The 13456-nt window shown below is 43.3% G+C and overlaps 1 long non-coding RNA gene across 1 annotated transcript; it reads left to right on the forward strand.

The window, feature by feature from the left end:
* The first annotated feature begins 4870 nt into the window (after positions 1-4870).
* On the forward strand, positions 4871-9896 carry LOC106722394. The gene is made up of 3 exons (XR_001358338.1): positions 4871-5037; positions 5283-5437; positions 9508-9896. It is a non-coding gene; the product is annotated as an uncharacterized LOC106722394 (long non-coding RNA).
* Positions 9897-13456: the final 3560 nt, after the last annotated feature.

A 13456-nucleotide genomic window follows, 5' to 3' on the forward strand; every position in this document is an offset into this window, starting at 1 on the left:
AATGGGTGTAGTTAGGCATTGTATGATGTATGCTGGTAGCAAACACATTTGTATTGACCCCACCTTCTGTATGGTCTCCTTATGGTGTATTTGTTGTATAAGAACCAAAGACCATAATAGGCACTTATATCTGTATCAGGCATCCTGGTTGTAGCCGTATTGGTCTAGAGGAAAAGGCAACGAGGACTTGTAGTAGAGATGATATCTTTTATTAGACCAACAAGATTTTTGCAAAACAACCCAAACAAACAAGCAAAAAAAAAAGCTTGCAATTAAAGAAATGTATTTTGCAAACATTTTGTAGGTCTAATAAGAGATATCATCTCTACTACAAGTCCTGATTGCCTTATATCTGTATGGCACTTCTGACAATTTCCTATTTAACATTTTCAAATGTTATATGGGAAATGACTATTCTGCTCTTCCCAATGCTTCTGCATGCAGTCAAATCCTGCTTGACTTTCTTAGATATAGTTTTAGTAACTTGAGTGGCCCACAATAAATTCATCTCTTCCCTGTGACCTCAGATTTACATGTTCACTTAACTTCACAAACTCTGAGAAGTTCCACTGATTGCTTCCCATGTATTAAGATAAGCAGATATATAAGCCTCAGCAAGACTGACATTTTTCTGACCATCCTTTAGCCTGTTACTCCTTAATTATGATTACTTTAATTTAAATGTTTTTATTAAAAAATAACATTCAAGTTATTTTCTTGGACTTTTATTATATATGGGTTTAGCTTGTTTGTTAATGCTTGTTTTTCTCTATTAAAATGTAAAGTAAAGCTTTTAATATCACTGCTTACAATAGGCTTTAATGTGTTGTTTCTGATCTAAATTAGTTGCAAACTTTATACTTACAAGTTTATTAAAATGAATTGGTATAGCATTATTGAAAAAAGGATTCATATTTTAGCATGTGAATTTCTTAGCATTTAGTTCAAATCTAATTTTAAATGTCTTTGATTTTTTGGGTTTTTTTCCCTTTTTATAAACTGCAAAAATCTACTAGCTTTCATTGCATCAGCTTATTTTATCCTAATATTTATGAAGTAGAAATTGAGCCTAAGTTTTGGTCTGACTAATCGGACCTCCATTTTTGCATTTGTAAACTCAGGGTTCATTTTAGTTAAGTGACCTCATTACATATTAGATTAACAAATGAGGAGTTGATTTCTATGTTCTTACCTCTGATGCCCTTTCATATTGTTTTGTACCTTATTGCATAATTATTGCCAGAAAATTCAGTGATACTCCTCAAGTTACTCATCAACTTGATCTAGATTATAGCCTAAATATTCTATGTTCAAAAAACTAGCTTGCGTCTCCTACGGCTTCCACAGCATATATATGGTGCCCATGTTTCTTTACCATTTTTAAGTGCAGCTTATCCAGGTTTACTTCCCTTGTGCATGTGGCTTGTTTTTTTGCTGGCATGTGCAGTCCCCTTTGCTTTTGCTCCTTCTGATTTCTGATACCAGCTTCAGTTCCGCAGGTTTGGTACAGACGTTACACCTATCACTTTTTAAGCACCAGAAAGTGTTCTAAAGCTGTAACTGAATAGAATTTCACAGCTCTTACAGTGCTTTTACAATGGTGGATCATGCTCTAAATTAACCATCAATGGATGAGGTATTAGACTAAAGCGTTTTCTGTTAGAGCACTTTATTGAATGTCTGTGCCAAGGTTAACTTGGAGCATGATTGCCACCATCTCAGATGGCTTTATGCAGGACTGTGCTTACCTCATTTGCTCTGAGTACTGGGCTGGCCCTGCCACTTCAGCTGTCTCTGACCTGAGACAGTGATAGCCTCTGATCCCAGTTCTGCCACCTTCCTCAGGCCAGCTGTGAGCTGCAGTTGGGAGGTTGGGGGTAGAAAAGGGTTCTCTCTCCCTGCAGCAGCCTGGCCCTGTGGCATGCCACTGCCTGGTCAGGAGGGCTGCAGGGGATGGGGTCTTGGCTGTTTGTCCCTGTAGCAGCTCTGGCCCTGCAGCCCCTGATAGTCACCAGATGGGAGGGAGATTTGGGGGCTGGGGCTGGGAGAGGGCCCACTCAGGCATGTGGGAACACCCCCTGTGGCCTATGTAGGCAGGCTCTGAGCACCCCCTGCCCCAAGCTGCAAATGTCTGTTTGGTTCATTGGCGCTATAACTTATAGCACCTTAAGTAAATCATGATAGAGTGCTTGCACCAGGGGCTTTTTGAATGCCTGTAATTAGCCATTCAGTAATAAGAAGGATTGGGCTTTATGAATGCATGCAGTGAATTACTACTTCACCCTCATCTGATGTGGTGGACAGTTCCACTGTCAGTTATTTTTGAAGTGGTTGAAGTGCTTTGCACAGTTGTACACAGAAAGGCAGGCCACATAGGGCAGTGGTTCCCAACATTTTTTTTACCGCGGCCTGGCAGGAGCAGGACAGGGAGTGCAGAGCCGGCTGCCTCCCTCCCGGAGCTCCCCCGCCACCTTACTTTAACCCCAGAAGCTCAGATGTGACCCCAGAAGCCGCTCGGCCAGGTAGACAGATGGAGCTCCGAGCGGGGGGCTTGTGCCACGACCCTGTAGCCAACCCACCATGGCCTGGTACCAGGCTGCAGCCCGGTGTTTGGGAACCTCTGACATAGGGCATGTACAAACATTACATTTCAACTGGTGCAGTTCCACCAGTTGAAATGTAATGTTTGTACATGCCCTATGTGACTTGCTTTTCATACATTATGCACTATCCAAGCAGTGCCCATTTTTGAGGGATGGGTGCTCTGCACTCATTGACTATACCACCATTTCTAATCTATTATTCATTCTAAACGTACTTAATAGGATCTAAGAGTTCAAATCTTACAGGTTACTAAAAATCCTATCATGAAGTGAAAATGCTGTTCCTTAAAATCAGAGGCAATATTTTCCTTCAGATACATGTGGTGCACCTTGTCTTTTATATCTCATCTTCTCTAGCCTTTCAGAACCACTATTGATGTCAAAGGGAGATTTACACATACAAGGGGACTGGAATCCCTGATTTTAGAATTTTTCTCCAAAAGTAGGATTTTGCTCAGATTTCATTTTTTTTTTTTCAAATTAGGTTCTCTCTTAATCTTAATAATTTCTTAGGTGACCAGTGTCCCTAATCTAGTACCATACCAATGCATGTCTGTGGCTACATAATAATTTTCATGCCCCACAAACTCATATCTAGGCTTGGCAGGATTTGATTTTTATCAAGAAACACCAATAAATGGTGATTTTTGCCTAATACTCACAGACCCAGGGAAAAATATTTCTGTCAGTTATCATCAAAAGAAGAGTGTTAAGAAAAAAAAAAATTGGGATGCGGGTTAGAAAATCAGAGGCAGGAGGTGCCTTGTGCATGCACATACCAGCCATGACTAAGGTTCCTGGCTGCAGGACCCAGATGAAAATCAGGGGGTGGGCAGAAGCCAGGTCTGTGCCCTGACAGCAGAGAAAGGTCTGGCTCCCAGCCAGCCCCACTGGGGATTGGGGGAGACAACAGGGCCCAGGTTGCTCCTCTGGCACCAGTCCAGGTTGGCAGAGGACAAGCTGGACCCCAGGTGGGTATGCAGGTGAAACCTGCCTGCTGTAGTGGGGGCTCACCAGGAGGAGGCAGGGGAAGGGCCTCACCCACTCAGGGGCTCCTCTAGTCCCTGGATAGATGCAAGCACACACACAAACACAGACACATGCATGCAGACATGCACGTGCACACACACATGGGCCAAACTCCCACAGAGCCATGGCTGACAGCAGTGGACCCCCAACAGCTCTGCCCCTCCAACCCCCACTTCTAGCACAGCCTTACATGGCCTCCAGCTCTTCCAGCAGCTGCCTGAGGTGCTGCCAAAGAAGCAGTGTGTGGGAAGTGTCACCAGGTTCTCCCCACCTTGCCTAAAAATTTAAATAGATAAAAATAGAAATAAATGCTTTAAAATAACCATCTATTTTAACCATCATTTTTTTAAATTGAATTTTGCCAAACCTACCCATATCCCCTGTGTGCAACATCTTCACAGACCAATGGAAACAGGATTCAGAGTTCTGTGTTTTGTGAACTGCAGTCAAAACACGGTGCCTTTTATCAACTGTTGTAAACTTTGTGTGTGACCTTTCCCATGGGTAGGTCTCAGGAGGAGGCTGGAGTCACGGGAGCCCAATCAGTCCTTGTTCATGAACTACCAATAGACTACAGGCATCCAACTGGCTGGTGAACCATTCTTCCCTATCATCCCATTTTCTTTCACTCTGTCTCCCTTCAGGGCACATGGCTGGAATTTTGCCAACACAGGTGCCTTTGCTCTTTTTGCTTTTACATGCTTGACTTATTCCAGTCCTTTGCTAATGTGGCTGCTCCAAGCAAGCTGCAAATCACTGGTAATCCTAGAGGCCACATTTAATTCTGCAGATATAGTGTGAGACTTCAAAGCATTCTGATCCTGACCACCTCCATACCTTTCAGTGGCACTGTGGCCTTTTAGCAACCTTTCAAGCAGCTAGCAATATATTTGGCAAACTTGAAAGTGCCATTTGTGCCTTCCTGGGGAACAATCTCCATGTCCTTTTACCTACTGAGTAGGAATCATGTCCCTTAATTCTCTGTGTGACTTACTGCAGCCTCTTCCTTTTTTAGAACTTTAACACTGAAGGAAAACTCACTAGGTGAAATTACATTTGGTTAAAAGAAGAAGCCCAGGAATTCACTTGATTGAAAATTACTGCCCTATTGATTGCAGAAGGAAAGCAAGTTATTGCTTCCTGTGTATACAAATGTATCTACAGCTGGCTCAAATGAATGAAATCGGTATGTATTTAACATTTGACAAGTGCTATATTGGTCATGGCATGTCAGCAACTACAACAGGTTGTGTGACTCACAGACTGGGAAGGGTTTTAAAATCTAAAGCAGAAGATTAGGTGTATTTGCAAGGTAGAATGCAATAAAAGAATACATTTCTCCGTGCACCAGAGGAAGGGGCTCAAAACACCCTCTCCTGAGGAATTCTACTGCATATCAGTGAAGGTAAAGTGGATATAAGAAAAATGCCATGTGTTTGGAGAGCATTAGGAAAGGTCATATATTTCAAGGAAGAATATTGTTTACAAGGAGTGTTAATAGGTTTCAGGGGAAATGTTAATTTTTTTTTTTCCTGGCTGAAATAGCTACTGTAAGTTTTTAATGGTTAATCATTCATTCTTGAATTTTTATATTAAGCATTTCATATTACTTTATTGACTTAACTTTTATGCTCTTCTTCATTTTGACAGTAAAGAATGACCAGGCAATACTCTTTGAAAATTGGAGACCATTTGCAGCTGCTCTCTGCTGAGGAAAGTGAATAATAGGGTGCCCTCAAGGAATTTCAAAGGTATCACTCAACAGAAACTTTTGTGTCTGAAGAAAACTAGATCATTTTATCATGGTAGGCATACTGATATGTTTGCTTTAATAAAATGCCATATTTCTGCCTTTAATCTCTTGTCAACCAGCTATTAAAACCCCAAAGTGTATGCGTGCCTCACATGTAAACACTTGTGGTTTTGAGTTTGCCACAGAACATACTAATAAAGCCTGTAATTTGTGCTTTGTGAACAGCCTATCATAATTTATTGAGTAATGGAAAGAGGCAAAGAAAGTTTTATTTTTTTTCTCCCCTTTCTTAAGTCAACCCAGTAAGCTAATTTGATTTAATTATTGCCCCATGCAAATGGTTTTAAAAAAAGAAAATTGCCTACAAAAACCTATAGACTACTATGAAATGAAAATCTTGGAAACTATGGTTACGTATTACAAAAAATAGAGATATTTGCATTGAACATTAGTAGTGAAAAGATAACTATTTATAAGTAGACTTTATGGGCCCAGTTTTTTTTTCACATCAGGCCTCCATAATTTTGTACCTGCAATAAATAGTACCTGCAGGGAACTGTCTTTGTATTTTATGCCCTTCACTTACTTAACTTAATTGTTGGCTCAGAAGTATGCCCACAAAGACTGAAGTTTGGTTTATGAGTTGGTGTTTATTTTTTCTGTATGGTGATTTTTGTGGGCCACACCTTCAATGTCTTATCATGATTAATTAAAGAAAATATGACTGAAATCAGTGGAGGATTGCCTGAAGATAAACAGCAACAGGACTAGAGGATTTAATGATGATAATAATAATAGTAATAACATTTTATAAATAACTTCATAAAGTGTCTCCCTCTTGCCAATGTTGTTGGTTGTAGCCATGTCGGTCTAAGGACACAGGCATGCAAGGTTCTTTGGGTGAATCTGATATCTTTTAATTAGACCAGCTAAATAGTTGGAAAAAATGTTCTTTGAAAGCTTTTCGACACAAATCCTTCTTTAGTAATAGGGAGACTCTGCTAGTGTTTTGTGTTCTCCGAGGTAGAAAAGAAGCTAATATGCAATATGCAGGTCTGTGAAAATGCAAAGGGTCGGTATATGGCCCTGCCCCTCTTTACCATTTTGTATTTTAGATAACTGTCACATTAGCTATTACTCATCTTTTCTCCAGACTAAATAATAATAAACTTTCCCCCCTGTCCTATAAATTACATTTTTCAATACCTCTAATCATTTTGTACCCTTTCAATGGATCTTTCTATTTCTGAGACTTTCTTATTAAGATGGAATAATTTAAAATGAACCCAGTATTCAAAATAAAGGAGAATCTTCAATTTGAATAACTGTATTATTACATTTTCATTATTATTATTCATTATATCATCCTTACCAAAACCTAGTGTCTTGTTTGCCTTTGTGACTGCAGCTACTCATTAATAAGATATTTTCAATTAGCTGTCCACGGATTTTTTTCCCCTCAGTGGTTTCAGTGTTGTAGGTTTTTTCCTGAGTGGAGAGAACTAATTTAAAGTCATCCATGTGTATGAGTAATTCAAATTTTTCCTTCCAGTGGGCATTACCTTTCACTTTACTGTGTTGAATTTAATCTGCCATCATGGTGCCCAATTGTCTAACGGTTAAGTTACAGATAATTTTTAGTTTTTAACAACCAAAATAATTTACCATTCTCCATAGATTTTTTCTACCTAATGATTTAGCTCCTTATCCATATAAATAAATATATTTTTTTAAAAGGACTCATTCAGGCACCCACTTCTAAACTGACCATATATTTTCACTTGTAACCAGTTTCTAAATAACTAAAGGACTTTCCTTCTAATCTGTCAATGCTTAGTTTCCTTGGCCTCTTGAAATAAGCTTTATCAAAGCTGTTTGTTCAATTTTAATATATCTCTCGATGCCAGCTCTTTTCTTCATAGATCTTTTGACTCTGTGAAGTAATTCTAATGCATTGGAGAGCCACAATTTTCCTTTATGTAAGTGATGTTCAATCCCATGTTTTATAGCTCTTCCTGTGATTTTTTTTTCCACCTTATTTAACTGCCTATCCTAATTTTAAGGACCACAGTTTTGGTCCTTAGGGTCACATTTTATATGAGTGCTGAATTTTGTTATGCTTTGTCAGAATCCAACCTGTCAATAAACTCTTTTTAAAAAAAAAATATAGACACGGTTTATAACATCTAAAATATCTTTACTAATTTGCTTCTGACTATCCATGAACTGTAGTATTTGGCTGTTCATTATGTGTGGCATCACTTTATTATTTATTAATCCTTTATAAACTTACCACAAGTGTCTCTTGGTCACATTTTAATTCATACCTTATCCACTGTTGGTAAAGGTTTCAAGAGCTCTTAAATTTACTTAGAAATTAAGGTTAGGGACAGACATTACATATAAACCAGTTTAAGTGATCAGAAACTAATTGATTTAAAACTGTAACAGAACATAAGTTCAGTGCCTATAAACCAGTTTCAAAATGGCTGAAACTGGTTTAAGATAAACCTGGCTGAGTGTAGCATCAGACTTAACTGATTTGGGTCAAACCAATTTATGAAACTTCTGTCCCAGAACCCTTCCTGGTTTAAGTTAAACCAGAGTCCCCCAGCATTCCAGATGCTTTGCAGCCCTGGGCTGGGCTGGGCTGGATGGGGCTGTCTATTCCAGAGAGTGGGGCTACCCCTGCCCCTCTCCTCCATAGCTACAAGGAGTTGGGAGACTGCAGGCACAGCAGCATCTGCCTGGCTTCCCCCTGCCCCCCCCCACTTTGCTACTCACTGTTCATGCAGGAATTCCCCCCCCCCCATTCCCTCTCCTCTTCCTCTGCAAGGACCCCAGTGGCATTGACTCTAGAAGCCATAAGGTATTTTAGCTAATGCTGAGAGGTGTGTGTCTCCAATTTCACTGAGACAGGACAAATGCAGACAGGACAGGAGCTTTTGGAGCTAATCAACAGGTCAGCTGGTAATATCTCTCCATTCCTTCCTTGGAAAAAGCTGTTTAAGAAGAGCTTGAACTAATGAGAGGCTTTTGTTTATTTGATGGGCTGATAAACGTTGTGCTATCAGAACCCTGCTGGCTTGCTTGCCTGTCAGTTTGCTGTAGACAATATGAAGAAGCAGGGAGAGGGAGACTGAAAAGCTCAGTATCATTAACAGATGCATATACTGCACAACCACCTTTGCCTCAGAATGCTAGCTGTGGGGTCTGGGGTCTGGCAACATTCCCACCCTTTGAGCAGTAAATAGGGAAAAGCTTGGGATTGTGCAGGCAGGGTGGGGGTTTACACCCCTCCCTAATCAGAGTGTCTTACTAGGGCTTGGCCATGCCCCCCCCACCATCTCAGCACTAAGGAAGGGAAGGGGGGGTGCTGCTTTAGCACTCCCCACCTTCTAGCCTGAGCCACTGCAAGCATGTGTCTGCATTTCTTGATTTAAAAAATGAATGTCTATCCACCTCCAAACCAGTTCAAGCTCTGCAGGTTAGACTAACCTGCAAAGATAGAATCAATTTAGGCTCAGGTTTTTCAAATGTCTGTCCCTAGCCCATGGGGTACATGCAGACATTCAGAAAGCAGGGAGGAGAACTCATCTAACTTATACATTTTACTTTGAGTAACCTGAGTTTAAACCAGAAGTGCACAGTACATGTTTGCCTTCGTGGGGAGAGGGTGCACAGGCAGCCTGTGCTGGTGGAGACCCAGTTGGGGGACATTTATGCATGCATCCAACCAAGTTCTCCAGACTCCCTGGGCTGCTGGATGCTGCCAGGCACAGCCTAGTACCAGTGACTCTCCAGATTGGCTACCTGGCATGGAGAACCACACCCTCAACCCCCACTCTCTCACAGTGACCCCCCACCTGCCTCACCCACAGGCTTCCAGAAGGGACCCAGAGTTACTACCCTGTCTTGTTAATTGCGCATGTCAGCTTCCTGGCCTGCCTACACCCCCACCATAACACCCTACCACATGCGCCCAAACCCATAGACCCAGAAGATGGAGCATGTCCTTCTTCTCACCCTATGCAACGATCACTGTAAGCTGTAGGACATCATGTGCACCCATCTGGAAGTGGCCCAGCAGTTAGTCATGATGGGATGTGCCTTCCTGTCTAGGAGCCAGCAGCCAGCTGTCCCATGTCGTGCCGCCTACTGCATCCTGGACTAGGCCAGTGACTTCCACGTGGCCGAAGAGGAGGAGGCCATCAATGACACCACAGACTCCAGGGTGCTCTGACACCATCTCCAAATTGTCAAGCAGCAGTCCTGGGCCTGCACCACCGGCAGCAACTTGTGGGCTCAGATCATTCTGGGCACTTGGCATAATGAACAGTGGGTCTGGAACTTTCACATGTACCCAACCACCTTCATGAACTTCATTTCTCAGCAGACCCCGGCATCAAGTAAACCCTCACTCCAGAGAAGTAGGTTGCCATTGCCATCTGGAAGCTGGCCACCCCTTACAACATCCACTCCGTTGGCAACCACATTAGTATTGTCAAATCCACAGCTAGAGAGGCCACCTGGGAGGTGTGCCTGCACATCCAGAATGTAATGACTAACTGCTTAATTTGCCTCAACCCACAAGAAATGGTTGCCGGCTTCTGCCCCATGGGCTTTCCCAACTATGTCTGGGCTTGTGGATGGCACCAAGCTCCCCATCCTTTGCCTTCCCCAAGGCACCCAGGAGTTCATCAGCTGGAAGGGTTTCTTCTCTATCCCTGGCTGAGTGAAGTGGCCTTCATGGTTGACAATACCTGGGTCTTCCACAGCTCCACTTTCTCCCAGATAATGGAGAACTGGTGCTATGGCCCTGGGGTCTCAAACTTTGAAGTTGATGGTGTCCTCATCCCACCCCTCATAATTGGGGACCCAGCCTATTCTCTTCTGCCTTAGTTCATGAAGCCCTACAGGGGACATCTGGACTCATGGAAAGAGCGAGCTTGGCAGAGGGGAATTTCTTTCTGGTTCTGGATGTAATGCAACTCCAGTGGTTCTGAACAGTGGTTGTTTTCACTTGTCCTTAACCACCCCATCCTATCTGCCACCTAGCCCTGAAGCACTGTGGAGTGGGGCAGGGTGCAGGACCTCGACACTTGTAACTGTTTCTTACATTTTATCCACAGAGTAAATTAATTTTTTTAGTGCTTTTACATGAGTCAAAAGGGCAGGGGGCAGAATGCCCTGCAGCTTAGGGATGGGCAAGGAAGCCTGGTTCCATGCCAAATGCTCTGAGTAGGTGGAGGGGTGGTCAGCTACGCTCATTAGCTGAGAATGGGCCTGAGAGATAAGGAAAGCAATGTGACTATTGCAGATTTATGCTACCACATGTCTAAAGATGGGCTGTCAACCACCTATTGCTGGTTGAGGATTGGGGTGAGGGCTGATGCTCATAGTGGGGGTACCCATGAAATGGAGGGCCCAGCATTGGGGTCCAGGTCTAGAGTTGCAAGGAATGAGGCCAAGCCCCAGAGGTTATAGGGTCACCTTCAACCTAGTTCCAAGGTTCTGCCTCTCCCCCCCTCAACCCACCAGAAGCATACCTTCTGCATCAGCTTCTGCTTGGGGTGGGTAGGTGGATCCATCTTGGGGTCTGGGTCACAGGGTATAAAATGTGTGGTCTGTGGGACTGTGCTTGAGTCTGGAGGTGTGGAAAATCCTCACTCAGTGTGTAAATGCTGGGGTCTGGGCCTGTGGGGCTATGCCTGAATTTGGAAGTGTGGAGCTCCCTGGCTTGGTGTGTGAATGCTGGGGTCCAGGGCTGTGGATTTGGGATTTTCCTGGCCCCACAGTTTGGATCTATGTTAGATTGTGGGGTGCTTTGTGATGGGATCTTGGGGGTGTGGGTGCATGGCCCAGGGCCTCTGGTCTCCAGGGCCTGGGAAATGTGCAGAGAACAAAGCTGCCTCACTTCCCTCTGCTTCCTTTCTGTGGCTTGCAGCTAGCTGGAGGCAGGGCTGGGGCTTGGACTTCTTTGGCCCTGAGACAGCCCCAGGGGTGGGATTTGCTGGGCACTTGGCTGGTGTGGGGTGAGCACAAAGCATCCTGGGATGTTAGAGGGTAGAAATCTAACTTGAATCAATAGCGGGACAGTGCAAATCTTTGATAGATCAATCTACCTTGAATTGATCTTGACTTAGTGTACCTGAGACATGATTTATATGTAGGTTGCCTGTACTATTTTTTGCCTGATCTATGCACAGTGAGCATCTGCATACCTATGGGTTTAGATCAATCCATGTTCACTTAGGCAGATCTAAGGGTAACATCTGCACATACCAAAAGTTTTGTTGGCTTTCATTGAGACTTAAGGCATGTTTATACTGCAAACAGAGAGATTGCAAAAGTGGCAAGAGGGAGCATCCGTCTGCATGGATACACTGCCTCATTTCTGAGTTTGTTACATGTAGAACAGGAGCAGGTCAGCAGGGAGCAGTCTTCATTGGCTGGGAAGCAACTCAGACCAGAGTCGACCCTAGGGGTCTGCAGGGCCCGGGTCATATCAGGCTGTGCAGGGCCTGTGTGGAGGGGGAAGGGAGTGGTGAGCGGCCGGAGTGGGGGGTGGGTGGGGGTGGCGAGTGATCAAAACATGGAGATGACAGCCTGCGGCAGCCAGCAGAGCCTGTATGGTACTGTCTGTGGGACCCCTCAAAGCGTGGGGCCTGAAGCGGTCACCCCAATTCATGTCCCCCAAGGGATGGCTCTGGCATAGACATACCCATTGAGTCAACTTAGGCAAATTGTTTAGGCCTAGACCTCAACGATGCTTAGGTGGAAAGTGACGGGTGCCCCCTTTGAGGTTCTAGGTCTTAAACTCTCTGGGCATGTCTACATGTGGCCGTATGGTACCTTTGTTATTGCACCGTCATTTAGTACTTCCAAAAGACCCATACTGCACTGCGCTGGGCATGCATGGTTATTTTTGACCATTAAGTCACTGTAGCAACACACTATATTGAGGGAGCATGTTGCTACAGTGACATAGTGGCGGCATCATGGTTTTTGCCAATGGACACTATGGTGCCATAGCACATTGCTATGGTGCCATAGCATCTTGTGTAGATGCCCCCTGTGTGCCCTACTTTCCAATCTCTAATGTAGGAATAGAGACTCTCTCTGTAACAACCCACCTGTAGTCTGTCTTCTCTGTTTAGAGCAGGGACTCATTTTCTAAGTACTGGTATATTCAGTGCCTAGCAAAATGAGATCTTTGCTGAGACCTTTAGATGCTACCGTAGAACAGCTTTTAACCATTTCATAGTAGTCACTAATCTTTTCTCTCTCCAGATTTGCATCTTAATGTCTCAAGTCATAAGTTAAAGAAAATTTTACGGTCTCATGCTGGTCCATATTTATGCATGGACCTTGCTCGAAGCAGGCATGCAACTGGGATACCAGAGAGGGTGGTTGTGACAAGAGATGAATTGCTAAGTACCTAAGTATAAAAGAAATTCTGAAAATGGCAAGGAAACTTGTGGAGCACTAGTTCACGCTATTTCTGGCCCTTGCCATTGCTATGACCTCACTTTCATTATCAGTGCATTTACTTAAATTCTCAATAATGTAAATCTTTGCATCAGTTTTTAAATTTTAGCATAAAAAATCCTGGCAGTGCAAAAAGGACATGTCCTTTGCTTAGAGATAAAAGATATCTTCAATCTGATTAATGAAACAAGGTATACCATGTTATGACTCATATTGTGGGAGTACTTAAGAGTGCCAGGGTTCTATTGTACTGGGTGCAATATAAAGATGGAAAAAGGTATAAAAAGATGGGTTCTGCCTCCAAAGAACTTACAGTCCTAAGTATAAGACAAGCAGCAAGGTAGATGCAACAGATGCAAAGAGAAGCACAAGGGAACAATGAGACTATGCTGCTTAGCATCGAAAGCAGAGGCCACAGCAGACCAGCTGCCTAACCATCGCTCTATCCAGCAGTAAAATTTCTAGCTTCCAAAGGTAGAAAAAGAAATAGTTCTGAGGCCTCCAGCTAGTAATATCCTTCAAGTGTTCCTCCAGGGCGGAGGCTTACCTTGCAGGGTGCATTAGAGCAGAGAGAGAAAAC

This window comes from Alligator sinensis, unplaced genomic scaffold (assembly GCF_000455745.1).
Source record: "Alligator sinensis unplaced genomic scaffold, ASM45574v1 scaffold747_1, whole genome shotgun sequence".
NCBI lineage: Eukaryota > Metazoa > Chordata > Crocodylia > Alligatoridae > Alligator > Alligator sinensis.